The sequence below is a fragment of the Acinonyx jubatus genome, chromosome A1 (genome assembly GCF_027475565.1).
Source record: "Acinonyx jubatus isolate Ajub_Pintada_27869175 chromosome A1, VMU_Ajub_asm_v1.0, whole genome shotgun sequence".
Classification (NCBI taxonomy): Eukaryota; Metazoa; Chordata; class Mammalia; order Carnivora; family Felidae; genus Acinonyx; species Acinonyx jubatus.
In genome coordinates, this window is record NC_069380.1 from 183,897,630 (window position 1) to 183,910,423 (window position 12,794).

Sequence of the window (12,794 nt, forward strand, 5' to 3'; positions counted from 1 at the left end):
GAGATCATGGTTAATTAAGTAGATGTTATCAATAGACACTAAAGTCATTTGGTGGTGGTTTGATGAGGAATGGGTTTGTAGAATCAGTCTGAAATATTTCCCTACATGACTCTAGTCAATTAATCTGAGAAAATGGTGACTGTAGAGGGGAAAAATTTGGCAAAGGCCAGTATTACCAGCTAACTCAGTTAAAGTCACCAAATGAAGGATTGTTCCGCAAATGTCTCCTGAGGTGACGCACCAAGAAGCGTGCAACAAAATTTTTGTGGAATGCCTGCCAAAAGTGCATGAGCTGGATCAAGACAAGAAGAATCATCACACAGGCCCAGATTGCAGGTCATGCTATATAGAATGCAAGGCCTCCTCCTTTTAAACTTGTCACAGACACAAAAGACAGGAAAACACTGAGGGACTGAAACAGGATGGAAGAATCAGGAGACATAACAATCAAATTCCATATGGTACCTTGGATAGGAACCAGAACCAGAATGGAAAAGTTTTAACTTTTGGGGCAACTGACAAAATTTGAATGAGAACTTGGGCTTGAATGGTCATATTATACTAATTTTAAATTCCTGATTTAGAGGGTTATATGATATTCGAGAAAGTATGCTTGTTTGGTGAACAGAAATATTGTATTGTTTGGAGTGATGAGACACTATGTCCACATCTTATTCTTGACACTTCAGGAATAGATAAAGGATAATGGCTATATATTTATATACAGAGAGATAGATTGAGAGACAAACAAATGTGGCAAAATTTAACAAATGGAATATCTGGTATATATATACTGATATTAAAGTGTACATGACCATTAGAAAAAATGTAATTATTACCACTTGAATTTAAGGTGGGTGTTCAATGCATCATTTATGAGTCCAACAAATACTGGGATTCTGCATTGTTTGCCCCTGTATTTTGGGTGCAAGATTTACAGAGGGAACAAAGATTCTGCCAATGACTATACAGACTGTAGTGGAATTCACATAACCATGGAGGTCTGTGATGTCTTTTTTGAAGTATTTACTTCATTACAACATTATTTTCATTTATGCTATTTTTAGACATTTCGGTGGCCTTGTGAAAGGAGGTGAGGAAATCTGATCAGAAAATTATAATATTCAACAGGATAATAAGTATATCCACCAAAGCCTGTACTTTACAGCAAATGTACTCTATTTCCTAATTTCTGGGATCTTGAATCTAGAAAGTATGTCATTTCCATTATTGTTACCAGAATTATGAATAGAGGTTTTTGTTTTTGTTTTTTGTTTTGTAATTTTGTCAAGGACTTTAGCAAATACGATATTGTTTGCAAGGCTGAAAGCAGTCTGGTAGTGAACTGCCTCCTCAAATAACAAATACTATATTTCTTCCCTTCCAGCTCCCAGTTCCTTACATTTCAAAGGTCAGAAGTATTTTGAATAAAATAGTAAAGACCAAATATCTTTATAAATTGTGGTGGAGGCCCTCCGTGGAAATCCTATTTTTAAAGTGCTTATATCTAAACAATAAAGAAGGTAGTATCTACAATGTATTGACACGTTTCTTCCAAGTTCTATTAAACAGTAAAACTTTCATTGGCTTTAATTTATTCTTTATTCTGTACTATATCTATCATAAATATAGACTTCCAAAACCATAAAAAATATTAAAAATTCTTAAGAATGTTGGCAATCTCACTAAGGGTCTATGTTTTACTTCCCTTTGTTTTGTTAAGCTGCAATACTTTTTGCCACTGGAATTTGACAAATGACTAATAATAATTATCCTGGTTTTCCTCTTATTGCATATAGCGAATTTACTTTATTTGTACATGAATAGTAGTAATTCAGAATATCTGCATATATGAAAAGTAGATTGCAACCTAGAACATACTTGTCTAATAACTAAACTGTCTCAAGCCCAATGCTACTATACACATGAAACATAAAACAAATGAAAAGTAATGCCTCAACAGGAAACACATTTTGGTAACAAGTGAGTAAGAATCCAATACAGAAATTTATTAACATATTCATAAATAAGGGGTAGAGAAAATCTGCAGAAAAGTATGACTGTCTCCAATTAAGGAAGTACCAGGAATGGCTTTCTGGGGAAGAGGACAACTTGTTTAAGTTCTATTGTTTTGCCTGTTTTTAAGTTACGGTTGTTTTTCCAAATAGATGCAACACATACTAAACCTAACATACTGAAAAGTTTAGTAATTGAACACAGAAAAAATATAATGATAATCTCACTGTTCAAGTATGTCTGCCATTAATATTTAATTTCTCATTCTCTTTAACTTTTGTTGTCAATAGAAAAATAAATACCCACATATAGGAATTAATCTTTTTTTTCCTCTTCATTAATGTCATAAAATAATGAACACTTCTGGAAATCCATATTCAAGTGAGTAAACACTGTGTCAATATGGCACTAAAGTTAATTCAATATCCCATAAACTGGATGGATTTACATTTGAATCTGGTAGCAATTTAACAGAATGTTTTATTTAATTAATCTTTCATGATGCTTCTGGATTTTAAGGATACTTTACCAGAACTAGATTCTTTCAAAAACTGAGTTACTATCATTTATAGTCCAGATTCATAACTTTTTTCAAGTATGTAAATTGATTTGCTTAGTAAACACTATACCATTCAATATTTTTCAAATGGAAGTTTCAATTAAGTTTAATACATAAGTTCTAACTACTTGCCAAGGAAGATACACGTTATCAAGTAGAGAACATTGCCCTTTTTTGTATGCCTATTATATTGTAAGCAAGGTAAGTTACACACACACACACACATACACAGCAGTGAAATAATATGAGATTGCTTACATTTGGTGAAAATAAATAAGCAAAACAGAAACCTTGGTGTTCTCTTCATCTACAGCAGTACATGCTATGTGTTTCTGAGATCAGAAACAGGAAGTTTCTTGTCTGGAGTCCATGATAATCTCTAGAGTCATTATTCACATGGTTTCTGGGCCTGTGGCACTATACTTCACACTGTATCCCTGTGTAGAATAATGAGGGACAGAAAAAGTAATTTTGCAGTATGAAGAATGGTTACTTAAGGAGTGAGCCAATGTTGGATTTAGAGACAAATGGATGAAAATGAAAGAAGGATGTCAGGTGTATATGGTAAAGAGCCCCCTATATGTACTCTATTGTACACTCTGCACCTACTCTTTAGTGTAGGTAGTCAACAATATTTGTTGAATGAGGTAATGAGTCAGGTTTAAAATGTTCTCAATGACTGGAAAGAAAAGCTGGCATTATTGATGGATATCACTTACATTGACCTGATGAAATTCTTCTCTAAAATACATGTGCCTATAGAAAACGAGCACCCTCAACTCCTAGTAACAAAGGTAAATGTAAACTCAAGATTCAATGGCTATTTATCTGCAGGCTGCAGAGTTTGGACTATTGAATTGAAAAGGTGATTTGAATGTCTTTAATTTTCTGAGTATGTTTCCAGTTTTAAGTAAATAATACTTCAATGTCATAGCTTTTTCCTAATAGAGCCACTGTGTTGGAGGAAAGTGGGGATAAGGTCAGAAATGGAACCCAACTCAAGGAGAGACACTTTCCAACTTCTGCTCTTCTGATGAAGACTCTCCTGGCTCTAATTCATTTCATTACAAAAGTCTTGAAAGATTTAAAGAAATTTCTAGTTTTGTTGGAAATAGTTTCTCACAATCTCTAAATAAATTAATCCCCTTCAGTATTGCTATGACATGCTATTTCTGCTATGGTTACATTTTTTTTTTAAGCAGTAGAAGAAACTAAAAAAAACCCCACAGATTCATTAGTTTAAATTCATTTAGTGAAGGAAAACTGCCTGAAGATTTTTTTTTTAAGTTTCCTTCCCTGAAGCAAATTTTTAACAGGAAATTTTATCTAAAAGTTTGCTATATTATAGCACATTGCAATTCCCTTATGCTTGATCCAAGACCACTTTAATAATCAAGAGACTGATATCCGTGCTCATGGATTGGAAGCATAAATATTGTCAAAATGTCAATACTTCCCAAAGCTATCTACACATTCAATGCAATCCCAATCAAAATTGCACCAGCATTCTTCTCGAAACTAGAACAAGCAATCCTAAAATTCATATGGAACCACAAAAGGCCCTGAATAGCCAAAGTAATTTTGAAGAAGACCAAAGCAGGAGGCATCACAATTCCAGACTTTAGCCTCTACTACAAAGCTGTCATCATCAAGACAGCATGGTATTGGCACAAAAACAGACACACAGACCAATGGAATAGAAGAGAAACCCCAGAACTAGACCCACAAACGTATGGCCAGCTAATCTTTGACAAAGCAGGAAAGAACATCCAATGGAAAAAAGAGAGTCTCTTTAACGAATGGTGCCGGGAGAACTGGACAGCAACATGCAGAAGGTAGAAACTAGACCACTTTCTCACACCATTCACAAAAATAAACTCAAAATGGATAAAGGACCTGAATGTGAGACAGGAAACCATCCAAACCCTAGAGGAGAAAGCAGGAAAAGACCTCTCTGACCTCAGCCGTAGCAATTTCTTACTTGACACATCCCCAAAGGCAAGGGAATTAAAAGCAAAAATGAACTACTGGGACCTTATGAAGATAAAAAGCTCTGCACAGCAAAGGAAACAACCAACAAAACTAAAAGGCAACCAACAGAATGGGAAAAGATATTTGCAAATGACATATTGGACAAAGGGCTAGTATCCAAAATCTATAAAGAGCTCACCAAACTCCACACCCAAAAAACAAATAACCCAGTGAAGAAATGGGCAGAGAACATGAATAGACACTTCTCTAAAGAAGACATCCGGATGGCCAACAGGCACATGAAAAGATGCTCAACGTCGCTCCTCATCAGGGAAATACAAATCAAAACCACACTCAGATATCACCTCACGCCAGTCAGAGTGGCCAAAATGAACAAACCAGGAGACTATAGATGCTGGCGAGGATGTGGAGAAACGGAACCCTCTTGCACTGTTGGTGGGAATGCAAATTGGTGCAGCCACTCTGGAAAACAGTGCAGAGGTTCCTCAAAAAATTAAAAATAGACCTACCCTATGACCCAGCAGTAGCACTGCTAGGAATTTACCCAAGGGATACAGGAGTACTGATGCATAGGGGCACTTGTACCCCAATGTTTATAGCAGCACTCTCAACAATAGCCAAATTATGGAAAGAGCCTAAATGTCCATCAACTGATGAATGGATAAAAAAAAAATTGTGGTTTATATACAAATGGAGTACTACGTGGCAATGAGAAAGAATGAAATATGGCCCTTTGTAGCAACATGGATGGAACTGGAGAGTGTGATGCTAAGTGAAATAAGCCATACAGAGAAAGACAGATACCATGGTTTCACTCTTATGTGGATCCTGAGAAACTTAACAGAAACCCATGCGGGAGGGGAAGGAAAAAAAAAAAGAGGTTAGAGTGGAAGAGAGCCAAAGCATAATAGACTCTTAAAAACTGAGAACAAACTGAGGGTTGATGGGGGGTGGGAGGGAGGGGAAGGTGGGTGATGGGTATTGAGGAGGGCACCTTTTGGGATGAGCACTGGGTGCTCTATGGAAACCAGTTTGACAATAAACTTCATATATTGAAAAAAAAAGAGAATGATAGAATGATTTTCATTTAAAAAAAGTAAAAAGAAAAATTCCAGACTGAGATAAAAATATTTATCAGTAACAGTTAATAAATGAAGTTAGAATTCTGTACTTACATTAAACCAACTGTATAAGTTTGAGCTCATCACTTCCTCTCTCTGAACCCCCGTTTCCTGATGAATAAAATAAAGATATTGAAATAGAAGTGATCTATAAAATCTTTTCTATCTTCCATGTCCAGTTACTCTAACACTCTACTTAAACCAAGTAGTCTACTGGACTTTAGAAAAAATCCCCCAACACCACTTGCAATTTCTGCCACCCCTTTTCTCATTCTGCAGTCTTTGAGTCGGAATTAACTATCACAGAGCACACTGATTACACCTCTCTAATAGCACTTACAGTCTCTTGCCTTATTTGACAAATTGTTTCCATGACGGCTAATACTTAATGGATACTTATGACCACTTATGCACTTCACAGTTGTAGGAATTATTAGAGAGTAATACTGTGAAGCACCGTCTCTCCACCCCAAGTGCTCAAGTTGTTATCTTCCATAGACTGTATGTTGCTTGAGGACCAAGACTCTGTGTTTTACTCTCCTTGAAGATAATAGAAAGTTTCGTTCAATGTTCCATACATACTAAATGAATAAATGAATGAGGAATTAAATGTGTTATCCTCTATTGAGCAATTAATTCCTAGTTAGGTTTTAGGTGGAAAACAAACACATATATCAGGTTTGATGGCTAATGTCTCTTGGAAAACAGATCTATTAAAGCTAGGTCCTCTGCCAGTGAATTCAGGCAGATAAATAGAGGTAGCAGAGAGGAGGTGGAAAAAAAAAAAGCCATGAAATCTGAAACTACAATACTGTTATATTTTTCAGGATGTGATTTTTGTTTGTTTTTCATCTTTATCTTTTCTGTTTCAGATGTTTTGAGCTAAGGACTGAAACTAGGTAAAACTCATAATTTCTTTTGGATCTTTCTAAAATGTAACTTAAAAAATTCCTCTTTTGTTATTGGGAAAGTATTTTGAAAGCAATAATATTCTCTAAGCTAAAATATATCTTGCAAAACAGAAACTTCAAAAGATTTCAGGAACTGATACCGAAATCAGTGATAACTTATTCAGTTTAAAATTGATTTGGCCTGCTCAATTTTTAAATAATTGTCTAAATATGGAATTATAATATTCTAAGTATTTAGGCAAGTCTCCTTGGTTGTTTCTTCCACTAAAGTCTCTGTTTCTGTGTAGTTTACTAAAATAAATGTAAGCATGCAGTTATATTCATCCATTAAAAATTTCTTATAGCATTCACTTAACATATTTTCATATATTCCTATTATGAGTAAGACAGTGTTCTAGGTGCTGGTTAGTATCAGCAAAAAAACAGATGAAAGCACTTTCATCCTAATGGAAGGAGATCACATAAATAACATAAAAATTCTATACTTGGTTAAAAGGTATTAAAGAGAAAAATAAAGCCAAAAGGGGAACAGGAAGTGGAGACATGAAGATGACATTTAAAAAAAAATTTTAATATTTATTTATTTTTGAGAGAGACAGAGACAGAATGAGAGTGGGTTGGAGCAGAGAGAGAGGGAGGCACAGAATCTGCAGCAGGCTCCAGGCTCCGAGCTGTCAGCACAGAACCTGATGCAGGGTTCAAACTCATGAGCTGTGAGATACTGACCTGAGCCGAAGTTGGATGCTCAACCGACTGAGCCACCCAGGCACTCCCATGAAGGTGACATTTTAAATAGAATGACCATAGAAGATCTCACTGAGCAGATGATATCGGAGCACCAGCTTGCAGGAAGTGAAGGAGAAAGTCCTATGGTGGTTTGAGGAAGTGTTCCAGACAGAAGGAACAGTGGGGGCAAAGTTGTAGCACACAATGCCCCATGTGGTAAAGATGCTACGGTGGCTTGTGAAAAATGAATGACTTTAAAAATAATTTCAAAGATAATTTAAAAATAAAAAAATCTTTCCCTTAAAATTCTCACACATTGTACAAATATAAAATCAATAAGTCATGTGTCTATCCCCAATTTTTACACTGGAATATTGTAGGAATAGAGAACAGGTGTTTTTTTAAGGGTTTTTTTTTTTTTTTTTTGCAAGAGAGAGAGAGACAGAGAATTCCAAGCAAGCTCCACACTGTCAGCACCTAGCCCAGCTCACAAATCATGGCATCATGACCTGAGCCAAAATCAGGAGTCTGATGATCAATTGACTGAGCAACCTAGGTGTCCTGAGAATAGGTACTTTCTAATCATAACTGATGAAGAAGCAGAGCTGGGATTATGCCCATAGAACATGTGCTCAAGACAAAGGCTTATAAATGAGATCAAGGACTGACAACTTTTTGCTTCAACTTTCCTCTCCCTCTCTCTATACAGCATAAAATAATGTGTCTCTGTATTAACCTATATAGCACCCAGCCACAGAAAATGTATGTGATTCTATATTCTTTTCTTGACATTGCTCCAAAGATAGTATCCCTGTTTGAAAAATAAAGCAGACCATTATGATGCTATCTGTATAATACAAGTAAGCAGAAATCCCATTAGTCTGAGTTGCCAAGATAACTTCGCCAGGTGATTGCATCAGCAGTTTCCCTGCTCGCTATAAAACTAAGCAGTGCTAGGTCTTTGTTTCTTCTCTCCTCCTCTTTTCTTTATGACAACCCTGTAGACAATAAATCATTTATGTGGAATCCAGATTATCAAACATATCTCGAGAGATTATCAGATCACTCTGCTTTGTTAAGACCAAAGTTGCAACCCCCTTATAGTCTCTCAATGGGCCCCCCATCGCATGTTACCTTTGGATTGCACCCCCTCACTTTTTCTTTTGTCTTTTCAGCTCTGCTTTCTCAGGCAGACATCTAAATCTATCCCCTGAAAATTCATTCACAATGAAATGATGAAGAAGAACTTCAAATAGTATCTCTCCTAAGGGAAGAAGTTTTCAGGGTAGAGTCTATTTTCTAGTCAGCTGTAAGGCAGGCTGACTTTGTCACCTGTCTGTTATTTTCTGTCACCTGGGCATTCTCTAAAAGAAGCCAGGTCCCTGGATAAAAGGAACAAAAGCATTAACCCAACCCACTATTCTTTCTTATGCTTTATATCACAGACCCTTAAACAAGGAAACAGAAGATGTCAGTATCTGCCAGGAAAGACATAGATAGATAACATATTTATATATAAACAGTTATTTGAGTTCACAATATGATTAAATGGCATAAAAACATTTAAAATTCAACTTTGGAAAACCTAAGTTGGCAAGAGAAAATTTTCAAGTTATAAGAATAAGTGAAGAAAGCATGACATAATGTGGCATGTGTTTGTTAATAGTTGTATTCATGCATCTGTATACAAATACATATAGGAATGTACAAATATAGAGGCAAACATATGTGCATAAAGGAAACAAAACATTATCTTTAGTAGTAATATTATAGGTAACTCTTTTAGTTATTTTTTATATTCTTCTGTATTTTCCAAATGTATATAGTTCATCTACAAAGCTCATTTTACTTCTCCCTTTCCTTAAAGACTCCACACAAAAAAACCAAACATTTAAACAAATTAAAGAAAAAATGGTTAGAACTAGTAAGTGAGCCAGTAAAGTTGCAAGATACAAAATTAACACAAAAGTCAGTCGTGTTTCTATACACTAACAACAATCAATGTGAAAAGAAAACCAAGGAAACAATTCCATTTACATTAATTAGCATTAAAAAGAATAAAATATGTAGGACTAAACTTAACCAAGGTGAAAAGACCTGAGCATTGAAAACTAAAAAACACTAATGAAAGAAATTTTTAAAAAACACAAATAAATAAAAGGACATCCCTTGTTAATTGACTGAATAGTTAATATTTTTTATATTTCCTTATTTCCCAAAGTGACTTGTAGACTCAGTGCATTCCTTATCAAAATTCCAATAAAATTCTTTTTACAGAAATAGAAAAAAAAAGTCCTAAATTTCATATAGAGCCACAAAAGACCTTGAATAGCTAAAGCAATTTTGAGCAAGAACAAAGTCAGAGGCATCACACTCCCTGGTTTCAAAACCTATTACAGAGCTACAGTAATTAAAACAGTACAGTTATAGCATAAAAACAAACATATAGATAGATCAATGGAAGAGAATTGAAAGCCCAGAAATAAACCTTTTCATATATAGTGAGCTGATCTTTGACAAGGACGCCAAGGACACACAGTGGAGAAAAGATAGTCTCTTCAATATGGTTTTGGGAAAACAAGATACCCATATGCAAAACACCGAAATTGGATCCTTACCTCACAGCATATATAAACATGAACTCAAAATGTGGTAAAGAAATAAGCATAAAATCTGAAAGAATAAAACTCTTAGAAGGAAACTTAGAGAAAAACTCCTTGATGTTGGACTGGGTAATGATTTCTTGGATATGACACCAAAAGCACAGGCAGCAAAAGCAAACAGACAAGTAGGTTTACATCTTTCAGGAAAAAAAAAAGAAATAAAGAAATAAAAGGCAATCTACAGAATGGGAGAAGATATTTACTGATCAGACACCTCATAAGGAATTAATATGCAAAATATATAAGGGATTCCTCAATACCATAGCATAAAACAAATAACCCAATTAAAAAAATAAGAAAAGGACCTAAATAGACATTTATCTAAAGATAACATACAAAAGGCCAATAGATACAACATCACTAATTCATCAGGAAAATACAAATCAAAACCACAATGAGACATCACTTCACACCTATTAGGATAGCTATTTTTAGAAAAACAAAACAAAAACAAAAACAAACAAATGACAGCAAGTGTTGTTAAGGATGTGGAGAAAAAAGAATCCTCATACACTCTTGGTAGGAATGTAAATTGGTAGAACCATTATGGAAAATAATATGGAGGTTTCTCAAAAAAATTAAAAATAGAGTTACCTTTTGATTCAGCAATCCCAATTTTGGGTACATATCCGAAGGAATTAGGATCTTGAAGAGGTGCTTGCACCCCTCCTCATTGAAGCATTATTCACAATAGCAGGATACATAAATAATCTAAATGTGGAAGAATGGATAAGAAAAATGTGGTATATACATACAATGGAATACTATTCAGCCTTAAGAGAAAAGGGAATCATACCACTTTTCACAACATGGATGGGTTCGGAGTATATGATGGTAAGTAAAACAAGCCGGACAAAGAAAGACAAATATTGCATGATCTCACTCATGTATGAAATCTAAGATAGTCAAACACAAAGAAGCAGAGAACAGAATTAATAGATCTAAGAGGATAGACCTTATGTTAAGATTTCTAACCACATGAGGAAAAATAGAGGGGTAGCAAGAGGAAACTTTTAGAAGTGATGAGTAAGTTTAAGGCCTTGATAGTGATAATGCTTTTGCAGGTGTGTACTTATCTTCAGAAACATCAAGTTGTAGAAATTAAATATTTACAGCTCTTTGTATGTTTAATCATACCTCAGTAGCACGGTTTAAATTGTAGTGTTTACAATTTAAATTTTACAATCAGGGAAAACGATCTTTTCATATGATGTGTTGTGTTATCTGCATTACTATTTTGCTTTTGTCCTCAACAGGGAACAAAATGTACATGTTAAGTAGGGACATCTCTTAAAGGCATAAATTCCTTGGGGGGGGGGGGGGAAGATCTTATCATGAAATAGTTTCTCTCTAGCCTCTAAGGCACCAAGTATAGAGATGCACAAGTTGCTAAGGTCAAGGAGTATGTGCCCGCTATTGTGTGTGGACTTGTCCCCAAGGGGGTAATTCAGAGGACACTCAGCCTCATGAACATGGCACACAAATGTCCTGTTTTCTTAGGCTGTTGCAACATTTAAATGTATTTGGCAGTCCAAGCACATAGTTTCTTTCTCAAGGAGTTTTTCTGCTGAAGGTTATGCTATGTATGCCACTAAAACATAAATCTGTTGGCTATTTGTTAAACCTCTTGTACAATGAAATCAAGGCAATCATCAATGGGTATGGTTCACTGGAAAATGTAAACTGGCTTCTCCACCCCAAGAGAAATAGATTAAGCTATGCAGTTGCACATACTCTCTATAGACACCATCTCTTTTTGTAGGGAAAAGCTTTAGTGCAACCCTTCTCATTGAACCTGCCAAGTTCCTCTTTTCTCCTGAAAACACAAATTCCCATTCCACATCGAAGAATGACTAATGCCTCTCAGTGCCCAGAATGTGTTTGTATTAATTGATATTTCATCCTCTGGTGCCAGGGCTACATGGATAGAATGCTTTATGTTGAAGGCTCAGGAATATGCTTTGGTTTCTTTGGTATTGTAGGGGGAGGAATTTTTCCCTTCTTCCCATCTAGTTTCTTTGGTTGGCCTAATGATTAAATTGATGTAAGACAGATGACATGAAGAAAGCAAATTTAATTTTGGGTGTACATGAGTGCCACAAAGACAGGAGAGGCTCCCTGACAGGTAATTTAGGTTTATATGCTATCCCGAGCTAAGGAGAACTGGCAGAGGTCTGAGACTTCAAAGGGGAGGAAGAAAGACTAGAAGAGCAAAAGTTTGGTAAACTAATGCTTGCCATGCCATGCAGAGAGGTCTTAGAGAAAAATAAAAAAGCAAAAAAAAAAAAAAAAAAAAGCAGGGTACAAGCTTGTTATCTAAAATTCTTTCAGGAAGTTAAGGGGAAGGTAAAAAGCTCTTGAGTTTGTTGGACCCTAATCATTTTCAGTTTGAGATAATTAACATGCAAATGTGGTACATTCTGGGGTGGCCTGCCCTGAACCCCATTGGTATCCTGCTCAGATGAAGTATGCCCACAATCTTTACAGGACCAATGCAACCCAAGCACATAATACAGGTATCTCATAAAACACAGGAGCACCAGAGGCTTACATAATGTATCAGAGATATGAAAGTGTTCTTTGGGAGAGATAAAATATGATATAGAAACTACCTGGGTGAAGAAGAAGCACCTCAAGTTCTTAGAAGTCAAATTTTTATTAATAGGGATCACATGGCATGGAATTTAGGCTCCAAAGCTTATCATGTCTCTAAACTGCCTTATTCAAATCAAGTATTATAATTTATTGTCATAAAGTGTCTCTGCTCTTCACCCAACCTATCTCCACTGCTGTATTTTATACCAGT